Source organism: Bombina bombina, chromosome 11, assembly GCF_027579735.1.
Source record: "Bombina bombina isolate aBomBom1 chromosome 11, aBomBom1.pri, whole genome shotgun sequence".
Taxonomy (NCBI): domain Eukaryota; kingdom Metazoa; phylum Chordata; class Amphibia; order Anura; family Bombinatoridae; genus Bombina; species Bombina bombina.
In genome coordinates this window covers 67,614,018-67,626,644 of record NC_069509.1, presented here as the reverse complement: position 1 = coordinate 67,626,644, position 12,627 = coordinate 67,614,018, and the positions used below count along the sequence as shown (strand labels likewise).

The following is a 12,627-nucleotide window of genomic DNA, read 5'->3' as shown; positions in this document are numbered from 1 at the left end:
ACCAACAATGTTATATTAATATACTTTTTACCTCTGTGATTATCTTGTATCTAAGCTTCTGCAGACTGCCCCCTTATCTTAGTTCTTTTTACAATCTTGCATTTTAGCCAATCAGTGCTGGTTATTGTATAACCATTATTATTCTGCACGAGTGAGCCCAATGTTAACTATAAGACACACATGAACTATCACTGTCTGGCTGTTGTGCAAGATTTAGTTTTTGATGCGTTTTGTGCAACTGTTTTTTTAACCTTTACACTTTACTTAAAGGGACATTAAACCCAAATGTTTTGTTTCATGGTTCAGATAGAGAATACCATTTTAAACAACTTGTTAATTTACTTCTATTATCTAATTTGCTTCATTCTCTTGATATTCTTTCCTGAAAAGCATATCTAGATAGGCTCAGTAGCTTCTGATTGGTGGCTGCATATTGATGCCTCATGTGATTGACTCACCCGTGTACATTGTTATTTCTTTAACAAAGGATATCTAAAGAATGAGGCAAATTAGATAATAGAAGTAAACTTGAATGCTGTTTAAAATTGTATTCTCTGAATTATGAAAGAAAAATGTTGGGTTTAATGTCTCTTTAAGGTTGCAACTTGAGCTTCAGCTTGAGTGCAACCTATAACTTTTTAAACGTGTAATATGTGCGCTATTTATTTTGAAAGTGTAGGTTGCGCTAGAGCGATGTCGGACGCATTAACCCTTCTCTGGTAAATGGGATTTACCATGGACTTGTAACAGCTAATGTTAGCGAGGTCCAGAGATATTGTTCATCGTGTCCCTCGCTATCATTAGTGCGCCACTAGTAATCTAGCCCATAGTGTACAACATTTAAAAAAAATATACAGTTAAAGGGACAGTCAACACCAGAAATGGTGTTGTTTATAAAGAAAGATAATCCCTTTATTACCCATTCCTCAGTTTTGCATAACCAACACAGTAATATTAATACACGTTTTACCTCTGTGATTACCTTGTATCTAAGCCTCTGCAAACTGCCCCCTTATTTCAGTTCTTTTGACAGACTTGCATTTTAGCCAATCAGTGCTCACTCCTAGGTCACTTCACGTACATGAGCTCAATGTTATCTATATGAAACACATGAACTAATGCCCTCTAGTGCTCAAAATGCATTCAGATTAGAGGCAGTCTTCAATGTCTAAGAAATTAGCATACGAACCTCCTAGGTTTAGCTTTCAACTAAGAATAACAAGAGAACAAAGCAAAATTGGTAATAAAAGTAAGTTGGGAAGTTGTTTAAAATGACATGCCCTATTTAAATCATGAAAGTTATTTGGGGACTTGACTGTCCCTTTAAAGGGATACTCAAGTCAAAATTAAACTTTCATGATTCAGATAGAGCAAGCCATTTTAAACAACTTTCCAATTTACTTCCATTATCAAAATGCACAGTCTTTTTATATTTACACTTTTTGAATCACCAGCTCCTAAAGAGCATGTGCAAAAATTCACATAATATACGTATATGCATTTGTGATTGGCTGATGGCTGTCACATGGCAGAGGGGGAGTGGAAATAGACATAACTGAAATTTGTCAGAAAAAAAGTACTATTGCATTGTCTTGTTATCATGCATTTGTTGAGCATGCAAATCTACTGTATTTACTGGTCCTTTAACTTCTGTTATCAAATGTACCTCTTTGTCTTTATAACTTCATTTGAAACGTGGCCCCTTTTCATGAAAGCATACTGAGGTAGGCTCATGGGTGTGCATGTCTAACATTTTTTGCAAACACTATTGCAAATGCTGCTGCCATATCCTGCTCAACTTAGACAAGTCTACACCTACCTCAGTATGCTCTTATGAAGGAGGGTACAAGTTTTGACAAAGGACACCAAAAGATACAGGCAAATTTGATAACAGAAGTATATTGTAAAGTGTTTTATTTTATTTTTAAATATAATATAACGCTCTGCCTGAATCATTAAAGTTTAGTTTGACTTAATAAAGTTGTAAAAAAAAATCTACTTTATTGTCCCTTTACTTAAAGGAACAACTTATGAACACAACCTCTAAACACTGACTATTGAACTATATACAAAGAGACTTTAACTAAAACCTTCAAAGTTAGAGGACCAGGAAACCGATTTTTTTCTTTTTTCCTGATTCAGATAGATTGTACAATTTTAAACAACTTCCCAAAGTTCTTCCATTATCACATTGCTTTGTACTCTTGGTATCCTTTGTTGAAGGAGCAGCAAAGCACTATTGGGAGGTAGCTGAACACATCAGGTAAGCCAATGACAAGAGGCATATATGTGCTGCCACCAATCAGCAGCTAACTTCTATTAGTGCTTTGTTACTCCTGAGTCTACCTAGGTATTCTTTTCAAAAGCATGAGAACAAAGCAAATTAGATAACAGAAGTAATTTGATTTTTTTTTTAAAATTGCATGTTCTATCTCACTGGTTTTCAAACCTGTTCTCAGGCCTCCCTAACAGGCCAGATTTTCAGGATTACCTTAGGTGAGAGCAGGTAACATAACCATGTTTACTAATCAGCTGATTATTTCACCTGTGCTCTAGTTCAGATACCCTCAAAATCTGACCTGTTAGGGATTTAAAAACCAATGTTCTGTCTGAATCATAAAAGAAAAATGTTGAGTTTCAGATCCATTTAAAACTTTAATGGCTCCAAATCTGCAAATACCATAGTCCGTATATCAATGAAGGCTAAACTTGGCATCCTGATTTTAGGTCTGTAGTTTCAAACATCTGAAGTGCCAAGGTTAGCCATCTATGCCCTATATCTTGTAGTAAACATTACTTGGAATCTGTTTTACCAATAAAACTAATTTGAGAGAATGTGAGAGAGAAAGATGAAAGAGAGAACATCGGCAGACAGTCTGTGATTAGATTAACCCTCTGATCAAGGACACAGAAGGAGGTTTTGTTGACAGTTGTTGTTCTCTGATGCCCCCAGGCCACGACCTCATCGACCTTTACAGAAATCTGTCCCTAATCCAGAGTGTGCGTGTGTGTGAATTCCCTTACTGTTTTAGTCTGTATGGATCTTGTCAATAAACCACATTTTTCATTTGACCTTTTGTTATATTAAAATGCCTTTACTCTTCTTGTTTTTTGGGACAGATGGATTATTCATTCAGTCAGTTTATAGCCATCATTTACAGGCAACATCAAAATTCTTTCCACAATTACAAAATTATTAATTTAAACCGGGACTTTTATGTCTGATTGATTGAAGATCATAGACGAACAGAGACATACTATTTATCATTATAAAAAAAAAATAGGAAAATATAATTGTTTTAAACGGACACACTAATGTGACTACAAAATGCTCTGACACATTACAACATATTTATTACTAAATGCTTGTGTGTAAATACGGGGTAGAACATAATCTTTTAAAAAAGCTAATCAAATAATTTATGTACAAAAATTCTCATAGCTTTTAATAATTAAAGGGACACTGAACCCAAATTTTGTTCTTTCGTGATTCAGATAGAGCAGGCAATTTTAAGCAACTTTCTAATTTACTCCTATTATCAATTTTTCTTTGTTCTCTTGGTATCTTTATTTGAAAAAGCAGGAATGTAAGCTTACGAGCCGGCCCATCTTTGGTTCAGCACCTGGGTAGCGTTTGCTGATTGGTAGCTAAATGCAGCCTCCGATGAGCAAGCGCTATCCAGGGTACTGAACCAAAAATAAAAGATACCAAGAGAACAAAGAAAAATTGATAATAGGTGTAAATTAGTTAGTTGCTTAAAATTGCATTCTCTATCTGTTTCATGAAAGAAAAAATCTGGGTTCAGTATCACCTTTAATTTTGTAGACACACCATTAGATAAAATGTAAACGATTGTGATTGGCACCTATGGGCCAGATTACAAGTGGCACCCTACATTTTTTTTCTGTTTGAGAGCAAACACCTCCCAAAGCAAACTTTTTAGAGCTGGGGGTTAGCACACATATTACAAGCTGAAAGTAAATTGAGATACGAGTTAAGCGCAAAATATCATTTAGGCGAAAGCGATATTTGCGCTCAACTGAGTAATAAAAATATTTGAGCATAAAAATGTGTATTGGTATTATGAGCGAGGTGCAATGCAAACACGGCCTCGCGTTTGCATTCCACTGAAGCATTGCGCTCACAAGAGTATATGCTTCCATAGGCTCCAATGGGAGCCTTGTTCTTATAGCACTTGTAATGGCTGGTTATTTATAGTGCGCCCATAAACGGGCAAATGTGTCCATTTGTGGGCACACAATAAATTAGCGCTCCACCTGTAATTTAGCCCTATGTTAGTCCAATAAAAAAGTTATCATTGCATAGTGCAGTTATTTTGACATCTTGTCTACTGAACTTATATGGCCAAACCTATAAATATATATATATATATATATATATATATACACACATACATACACATTATAGCCCTTTCCAGTCAAATACCCTGTCATATACCATATACCTTTTAACCCTTATAAAATAAAAAAGTTATCATTGCATAGTGCAGTTATTTTGACATCTTGTCTACTGAACTTATATGGCCAAACATATATATATATATATATATATATATATATATATATATATATATATATATATATATATATATATATATATATATATATATATATATATACTGTATATATACACGTTATAGCCCTTTCCAGTCAAATACCTTGTCATATACCATATACCTTTTAACCCTTTAAAAAAAAATATTATCAGAAAGTGTTTATATACGTGCAATATTTTATTTTAATGTATTTGTGTTTGGTGCAGATTTTTTTTTTTACCCCTTACACTTTACACTAGGGGGCCGATTTATCGATGTCTGTCCGACATGATACGCTGTAGCATATTATGCGGCCGCTAGCAGGGGGTGTCAATCAACACGATCGTATAAGATCGGGCAGATTGATGTTCGCAGCCTCAGAGGCAGCAGACCAGTTAAGGAGTAGCAGTCTTAAGACCGCTGCTTCATAACTGCTGTTTCCGACGAGCCTGAAGGCTTGTGCAGAAACAGGGGCATCAGGGGCCTTTCAGCCCTTGATAAATCAGCCCCTAGGTCTTAACTCTGTTAACTTCTGTTTGCGCTCGAGTGCACCCGTTTACTTTCAACTTGTAATATGTACAAGTTAGCGAGCTCACAATTATGCTTCTCGCAACCCTTGCTAAAGTTAGTGCATCACTTGTAATCTACCCCTATGTGTATACACCTTGAGATGTTTACATAAAATATTTAGTAATGTGTAATTAAAAACTTTGCAGTATATTTACATGATTTGTTTTGCCCACTTTTCATCTTTTTTAGTTCTGAAAACTGAGCAATTTGTAATTCTATGAACTTAAAAATTACCTTGTTGGCTCAAGGCTAAATCTGTTAGATATCTGTCCCTAATTGGCTTTATCAGACAACAACTGCAAAACAATTGACTTTATACACATTATGACAGTAGATAGCCTTTGTCTGCAGACTAAAGCCCTGATTGGCTTCTCCAAATAAGGCAAATGGTCGGGGGAGTTTGGCTATTGAAAAATAACTTCAATAAAAAAGGATGTTAATTTGTTTTTAAAACATTAAAGGGACAGTCTACAATATAATTAGTATTTTTTTAAAAGATAGATAATCCCTTTATTACACATTCCCCAGTTTTGCATAATCAACACAGTTATATAATTATACTTTTTACCTCTATGATCACCTTGTATCTAATCATCTTCTGACAGCCCCCCTGATCACATTACTTTTTATTTATTTACTTGCATTTTAGCCAATTAGTACTGTGTTGTGCTGACTCATAAATAACTTCACGGGCATGAATACAATGTTTTCTATATGGCCCACATGAACTAGCGCTCCCCTGTTGGGAAAAGCAAATAAAAAAGCACGTGATAAGAGGCTGTCTGTAGTGGCTTAGAAACAGGCAGAAATGTAGAGGTTTAAATGTTATAAAGTATATTAATATAACAATGTTGATTGTGCAAAGCTGGGGAATGGGTAGTAAAGGCGTTATCTCTCTTTTTAAACAATAACATTTTTAGAGTTGACTGTCCCTTTAAGACTTGGCTGATTGTATAGCAACACCACAGAAATGTCTTGTAATTACAGTATATAGCCTTTAATTGGCGACTACGCGTGTATGATGCACCTTACTGGCTTTTCAGGCTGTGTCCTGCTCAAGATCCATAATGCCATATGCCTCTGTTTTGCTTGTAACCATCTATGTAACTCCTTAAGGTTGGTTAAATAAATAGTTACACACAAACATTTGTGCAATAGCATTTTCTTATCAATTACAGATTTTTATTACATTATTTAAAGGCTAGATGTACTTAAAAAGGGACAGTCTACAATATAATTTTTATTATTTTAAAAGATAAATATTCCCTTTATTACCCATTCCCCAGTTTTGCATAATCAACGCAGTTATATTAATATACTTATTACCTCTGTGATTATCTTGTATCTAAGCCTCTGCAGACTGCCCCCTGATCACATGACTTATTATTTATTATCTATTGACTTGCATTTAGTTGTGCTACATCTTAAATAACTCCTTGGGTATGAACACAACGTTATCTATATTGCCAACATGAACTAACAGTCTCCTGTTGTGAAAAGCCAATAAAAAAGCATGTGATAAGAGGCTGCCTGTAGTGGCTTAGAAACAAGCAGAAATTTAGAGGTTTAAATGTTATAAAGTACATTTATATATCAATGTTGGTTGTGCAAAGCTGGGGAATGGATAGTAAAGGTGTTATCTATCTTTTTAAACAATAACAATATTAGTGTAGACTGTCCCTTTAAGTGCAATTGTTCATATATATATATATATATATATATATATATATATATTTATATTGCAAGGGATATAAAATCATCATTTAACTGTACAACGTGTAGAATTAAAGGTCTAGGAAAGTCAAAATTAAAGTTGCATGAATCAGAGCATGTAATTTTAAGACACTTTTAAATTCACTTCTATTTTCAAATTTGCTTCATTCTCTTGGTATCCCTTGTTGAAAAAGATTACGCATATATCTTACACTAGTGGGAGCTAGCTGCTGATTGGTGCCTGCACACATTTGTCTCTTGTGATTGACTAACTAGATGTGTTCAGCAATCTGCCAGTAGTGCAATGTTGTTACTTCAGCAAAGGATAACAAGAGAATGAAGCAAATTTGCTAATAGAAGTAAATTGGAAAGCTGTTTAAAATTGTATGTTCTATCCAAATCATGAAAGACAATGTTAAGGCTCCATGTTCCTTTAAGTATGCTACATAATGCAAGTCCCATATCATTTACATATGTAACAAATATCTAACATTCTTTTCACATAAAGGATTTTATATCACTTATGTTCCAGTTCACGGATATGACCCCTTGTTCTGGAACATCTCTCTTTATTAAATGCTTTTCTTCCTGTAAAATACAATGTAAACTCTGCACGTTTATAGAATGATCAATACATTGCAGACAAGTTGGTAGAAAATACACAAGCGTTAAAAAGGTCACATTTCAGGATGTGGATAAACAAGGAGGGTTAGATGAGATAAAACTGCAGAAATCACCTTCCAAGTGACAGTTGTTAAGTGTTTCAGAGATTGGTGGAATTCACAGATAAGGATAATAGAGAGAGGGAATTTGCCAAGACAAAATAAAACAACATATTGTGTTACAGTATGTTCTCAAAACTTATAAATCAATATCCTTCATAATAGAGAGACAATACTTTTCAAGTGACTCACTCTAAATAGTCAAGACATGTTATATTAAAATCAATCCATAAATCTATATTTGTAAAAATAATACTAAAACATTTACAAAATAATCAAAAAAAAATAAAATTTGATGAACTTTTAAGATAAGCATTTTATCATAGTTTATTCCCAAAACATAAAAAAACACTTATTAGGATTACCTTCAAAGGATGCATTATACACATATGTGTGTCTAGGGTGATTACATAAGCCTGTGCACCCTTCCCTTGTTCCCAGTTTGTTTGGCTTTGAGAGCTTGCATTGTGTGGCTGTTTTAGGGTCCCAGGTATTGGAAAGGACCTTGATGTGGTACCTGGGCTTGTCCCATTTGGCCAAATGCGGTAACTAAGCTTTCCATTTTTGCTTTTAAATCTTAGCTGAGAGCTTGTAAGTGAGTGCTGGACTTTCTCTGTGTGTTGTAATAATTTGTTTTGTAATTTTCCCTATGGTTCTTGCACCCAGACCTGTCTGGGGTTAACTGTCCTTGACTTTTGGGACAACACAGCTTCCTGTGAGTGCCCGTGAGCACCCAGGGCTCAGCATGTTACAGGGTCATGGGATGTGTACCCGGTCCGGTATGAGAGTGCAGTCCCCTTCCGTGTTTTGTATGTATATATATATATATATATATATATATATATATACATACATATATATATATATATATATATATATATATACACACATATATGTATCTATGTATATGTTTTTATATATATATATATATATAAAAACAGAGACGCAATCAACTGAGACAATATATATATATTATATGATACTGTTCTAAAATTATTGAATATCATAGGTAACATTCAATACTTACATGAGCTCAGTGATGTTCCTGCTGCAAATTGTTTTGTTTGCAGAGAGATATTTGGCTACATAAATAGTTCCCAGTAACTTTCAACCAGTAGAATCAGGCTTCTTCCTGTTACCAACATCAGGAGGCACAATGAGGAAACATTGGAGTTCTGCTCACACAATTTCACTGGCTTTTCATATTCTGGATACTTTACAAGAAACACACTTCCCATACAGTGGTGTGCCCCTCCTCAGCTGTGAGGCTATGGGGCTGGCTGGGAGGGGGTGAGGGGAAGGAGCCTGCTCATTGGATTTAAGTTATATGAGGGTCTTTCCAAAATGCCCCATCTAGTAGCAGCAATATTAACCTCAGAGATTCCAGAAAATATAAAATCTCCTGGTCCATTGTTCTCTAAAGATAATGCTAACATGTGTTAAATATATTTAGTGCAGAGAACATCACAGAAACAATGTTATCTTATCTTTGGACATAAAACAATGTTTTTATATAAGACAGCTGATATATACATAAGTTTTCACTTTACAAGCTTTAAATTATTGCACTTGTAATATAATATAATAATGTTGATTTAGCTGCCACCTCTTTAAACTACAGTAGTCTATTACACACTGTGTCTGTACAAGCTGTTTTGCCTATCTCTGCAAAATAATAAAAATAACAATACTATGCTTGTGCATGCATGCTATGCACCCCAGAACACTGGCATAGACAATGCATCAAGTAACAAACACAAGCAGAACCTTCCTTCCTTATTTTGTTTGCATGTGCAAAATTAACTCACACTTAGACACTGATGCTGCAACAATGTTTCAAATTATAGCTTACAAACACACAAACACAGAAAACACAGATACATACACCCATACTTTACATACCCACACACATTTATACACACATACCCACACATATAAATGCATACATACTTTACATAACCACACCAACTCACACACACACACACACACACACACACAGACACACATACACACACAAACACACACACACACACACACACACACACACACACACACACATACACACACACATACATACACATACATATACATACACACACAAAAACATACACACACACATACAGTCATACACACACATACATACACACACAAACACACACATACACATACACACACGTACAGTCATACACACACGTACAGTCATACACACACATACATACACATATACACACACACACACATACACATATATACACACACACACACAAAAACATACACAGACACACACATACACATACGCACATACAGTCATACACACACATACATACACACACACACAAATACACACACACATACACATACACACACGTACAGTCATACACACACATACATACACATAGACACACACATACATACACATATACACACATACACATATACATACATACACACACCTATACATACAACATAGACACACACACATATATATATATATATATATATATATACACATACACACAAATACATAGACATAGACACACACACACATAGACACACATTTAGTTAGGCCAGCCAGGCATTTGCCTAGGACTGTAGGACTTGAGGGAAGGAAGCAAATTTTGATGGGTAGTTTTATCAGACAGTTTTATCGCAAGATTCCTTCCCAGTCCTATGCACTTTATTTTGTATTTATTGTATCACAAATCAATAATCCCTGGTTGTTTGGAGGGCGAGTATGACCACTCAGTGTGCCCCTGACCCTTCAGATGTTTTATATATATTAAACAGATATAAACTACTGTAAGTTGGTAGTGCAGCAGATATCCCAGTGTCTAGTGCTGCATACAAATAAAAAAAACTGCTGTTTTATAAAATCCATTAGGCGATAAACCTGCCCAAAGGTCAGTCTATTAAAAAAAGATATATAAACCCCAAACGTAATAATACAAAAAATAAAAAATATAAAATTACATAAAAAATAAACAAAGCAATCCAAAATACATTTTTTAAATCTAAACTGATACCACTATAAAAATAAAAAATCCCCCCTAAACCCCCCCTAATTAATACTAAACTACCAATATCCTTTAAAAGGGCCTTTTGTAGGGCACAGCCCTAAGTTAAACAGCTCTTTTACTTAAATTTTTTTTACCAATTACCCATATCAGTAAACCCCCCCACCCAGCCAACCTCCCCAAAATAAAAAAAACTAAGCTTCCCTTTGCCCCTAATGGGGCATTAGTATGGTCATTGCCATTAAAAGGGTATTCAGCTTTTTTTACTGCCCTTAAAAGGGCAATCAGCTCTTTTACAGCCTAAAAAACCCTAATGTAAAAAAAAAGCCACCCCAAAAAATAAAAAAAAAGCCTAAGACTAAGCCCCAAATAGGTATTTACCGTTCCTGAAGTCCGGCGGAGAAGGTCTTCTTCCAGACGGCTCCATCATCTTCTATCTTCATCCGGAGCGAAGGCAGTGCAGAGCGGAGTGGCAGAGCGGTCTTCCCCAATGTGCGGATCCGGAGAGGCGGTCCTCAGCGGCGGTTCTCAGCGGCAGTCCTTAGCAGTAGTCTTCAGCGGCAGCTATCCTCAGTGGCGGGGAGGATCTTCTTCATCCGATCTCGGCCGTACACTAAAAATTTAATGAAAGGTACTGTATTCAATTTGGGGTAAAAGAGCTTGTAAAAGAGCTGAATGCCCTTTTAAGGGCAATGCCCATACAAATGCCCTTTTAGGGGCAATGGGTAGTTTAGGTTGTTTAGTGTTAGTCTTTTTTATTTTCGGGGGTTTGGTAGGTGGGGTGGTTTTACTAGGTTTGATGAGAGCTACTGAAATCTTATTGGCTGATTTGAACAGCCAATAGAATTTTAGTAGCTCTAATCCTATTGGATGATTTTTAAATTTCAGTCAATAAGATTTCAGTAGCTCTCATCCTATTGGCTGACTTCAAAATTTCAGCCAATAGGAATGCAAGGTACCCCATTTTTAAACCAGTACCTTGCATTCCATCTTCAGTGTGCGGCGATGACCATACGAAGAGGATCTCCATGCTCAATGGCTCAGCGGTCGCCGTTCTTCTGTTCCGTGGTCACCTCTGCTCCACACCGGCTTGGTCCTGGATAAAGACAAAAGAAGTCACTGCGCTGGAAGAAGATATCGCCGCTTCCAAGAAGACTGCACCGCCTTGAAGAATACTTTCTCCGCCGGACTTAAGGAATGTACCTATTTGGTTTTTTTTTGGTTTTTTTTTGGGTGGGGGGGGGGGGGATTTTTAAGATTAGGGATTTAATGGGCTTGTAAAAGAGCTGAATGCCCTTTTGAGGACAATGCCCATACAAATGCCCTTTTAGGGGCAATGGGTAGTTTAGGTTGTTTAGTGTTAGTCTTTTTTATTTTAGGGGGTTTGGTGGGTGGGGTGGTTTTACTGTTAGGGGGGACTTAGTATTTTTCTGAAATGTAAAAGAGCTGTTTAACTTAGGGCAATGCCCTACAAAAGGCCCCTTTAAGGACTATTGGTAGTTTAGTTTATATTAGGGGGTGTTTTTATTTTGGGGGGCTTTTTTATTTTCATAGGGAATATGTTTAAATTTTATATATATATATATATATATATATATATATATATATATATATATATATATATATATATAATTTTGTTTATTTTTTTCTATAATTTTAGACTTTTTTATTTTTTGTAATTTTAGATTATTTTTTTGTAATTTAATGTTAGGTTTGATTTTTAAATTAATGTTAGGATTTTTTATTTTAATTGTAACTTAGTTTAGTTTATGTAATTGGGGTTAATTTAGGGGGTGTTAGGCAGGCATAGGCACAGAGCAAGGCTGTGGCGGACATTTTCCAAAGTACAGACATACAAGGTACATTTCAAATAAAAACATCAAAAAACACTCTCTTTACAGAGAGGGTAGTGTATACATGGTGGAATAGCCATCCAGGAGAAGTGGTGGAGACAGTGAAGTAGTTTAAACATGCATGGGATAGGAATACGGTTATGCTAGATATAAGATAAGACCAGGAACTAATGAAAGTATTCAGAAAATTGGGCAGACT

At 35.4% G+C, this 12,627-nt stretch overlaps 1 protein-coding gene across 3 annotated transcripts in view; it reads right to left on the bottom strand.

Annotated features, from left to right (window-relative positions):
• Nucleotides 1-12,627, bottom strand: part of LOC128642126 (somatostatin receptor type 5-like) — a 62,248-nt gene that overhangs the window by 34,626 nt on the left and 14,995 nt on the right. For 2 of the 3 annotated variants that reach the window (XM_053694802.1, XM_053694801.1), the window contains exon 1: nt 8,589-8,782. The exons of the other annotated variant lie outside the window; for it this stretch is intronic. The gene's annotated coding sequence lies outside the window, so the exon portion shown is untranslated. Of the gene's footprint in view, nt 1-8,588; nt 8,783-12,627 lie in introns of those variants that run through there. 3 annotated transcript variants of the gene reach the window in all.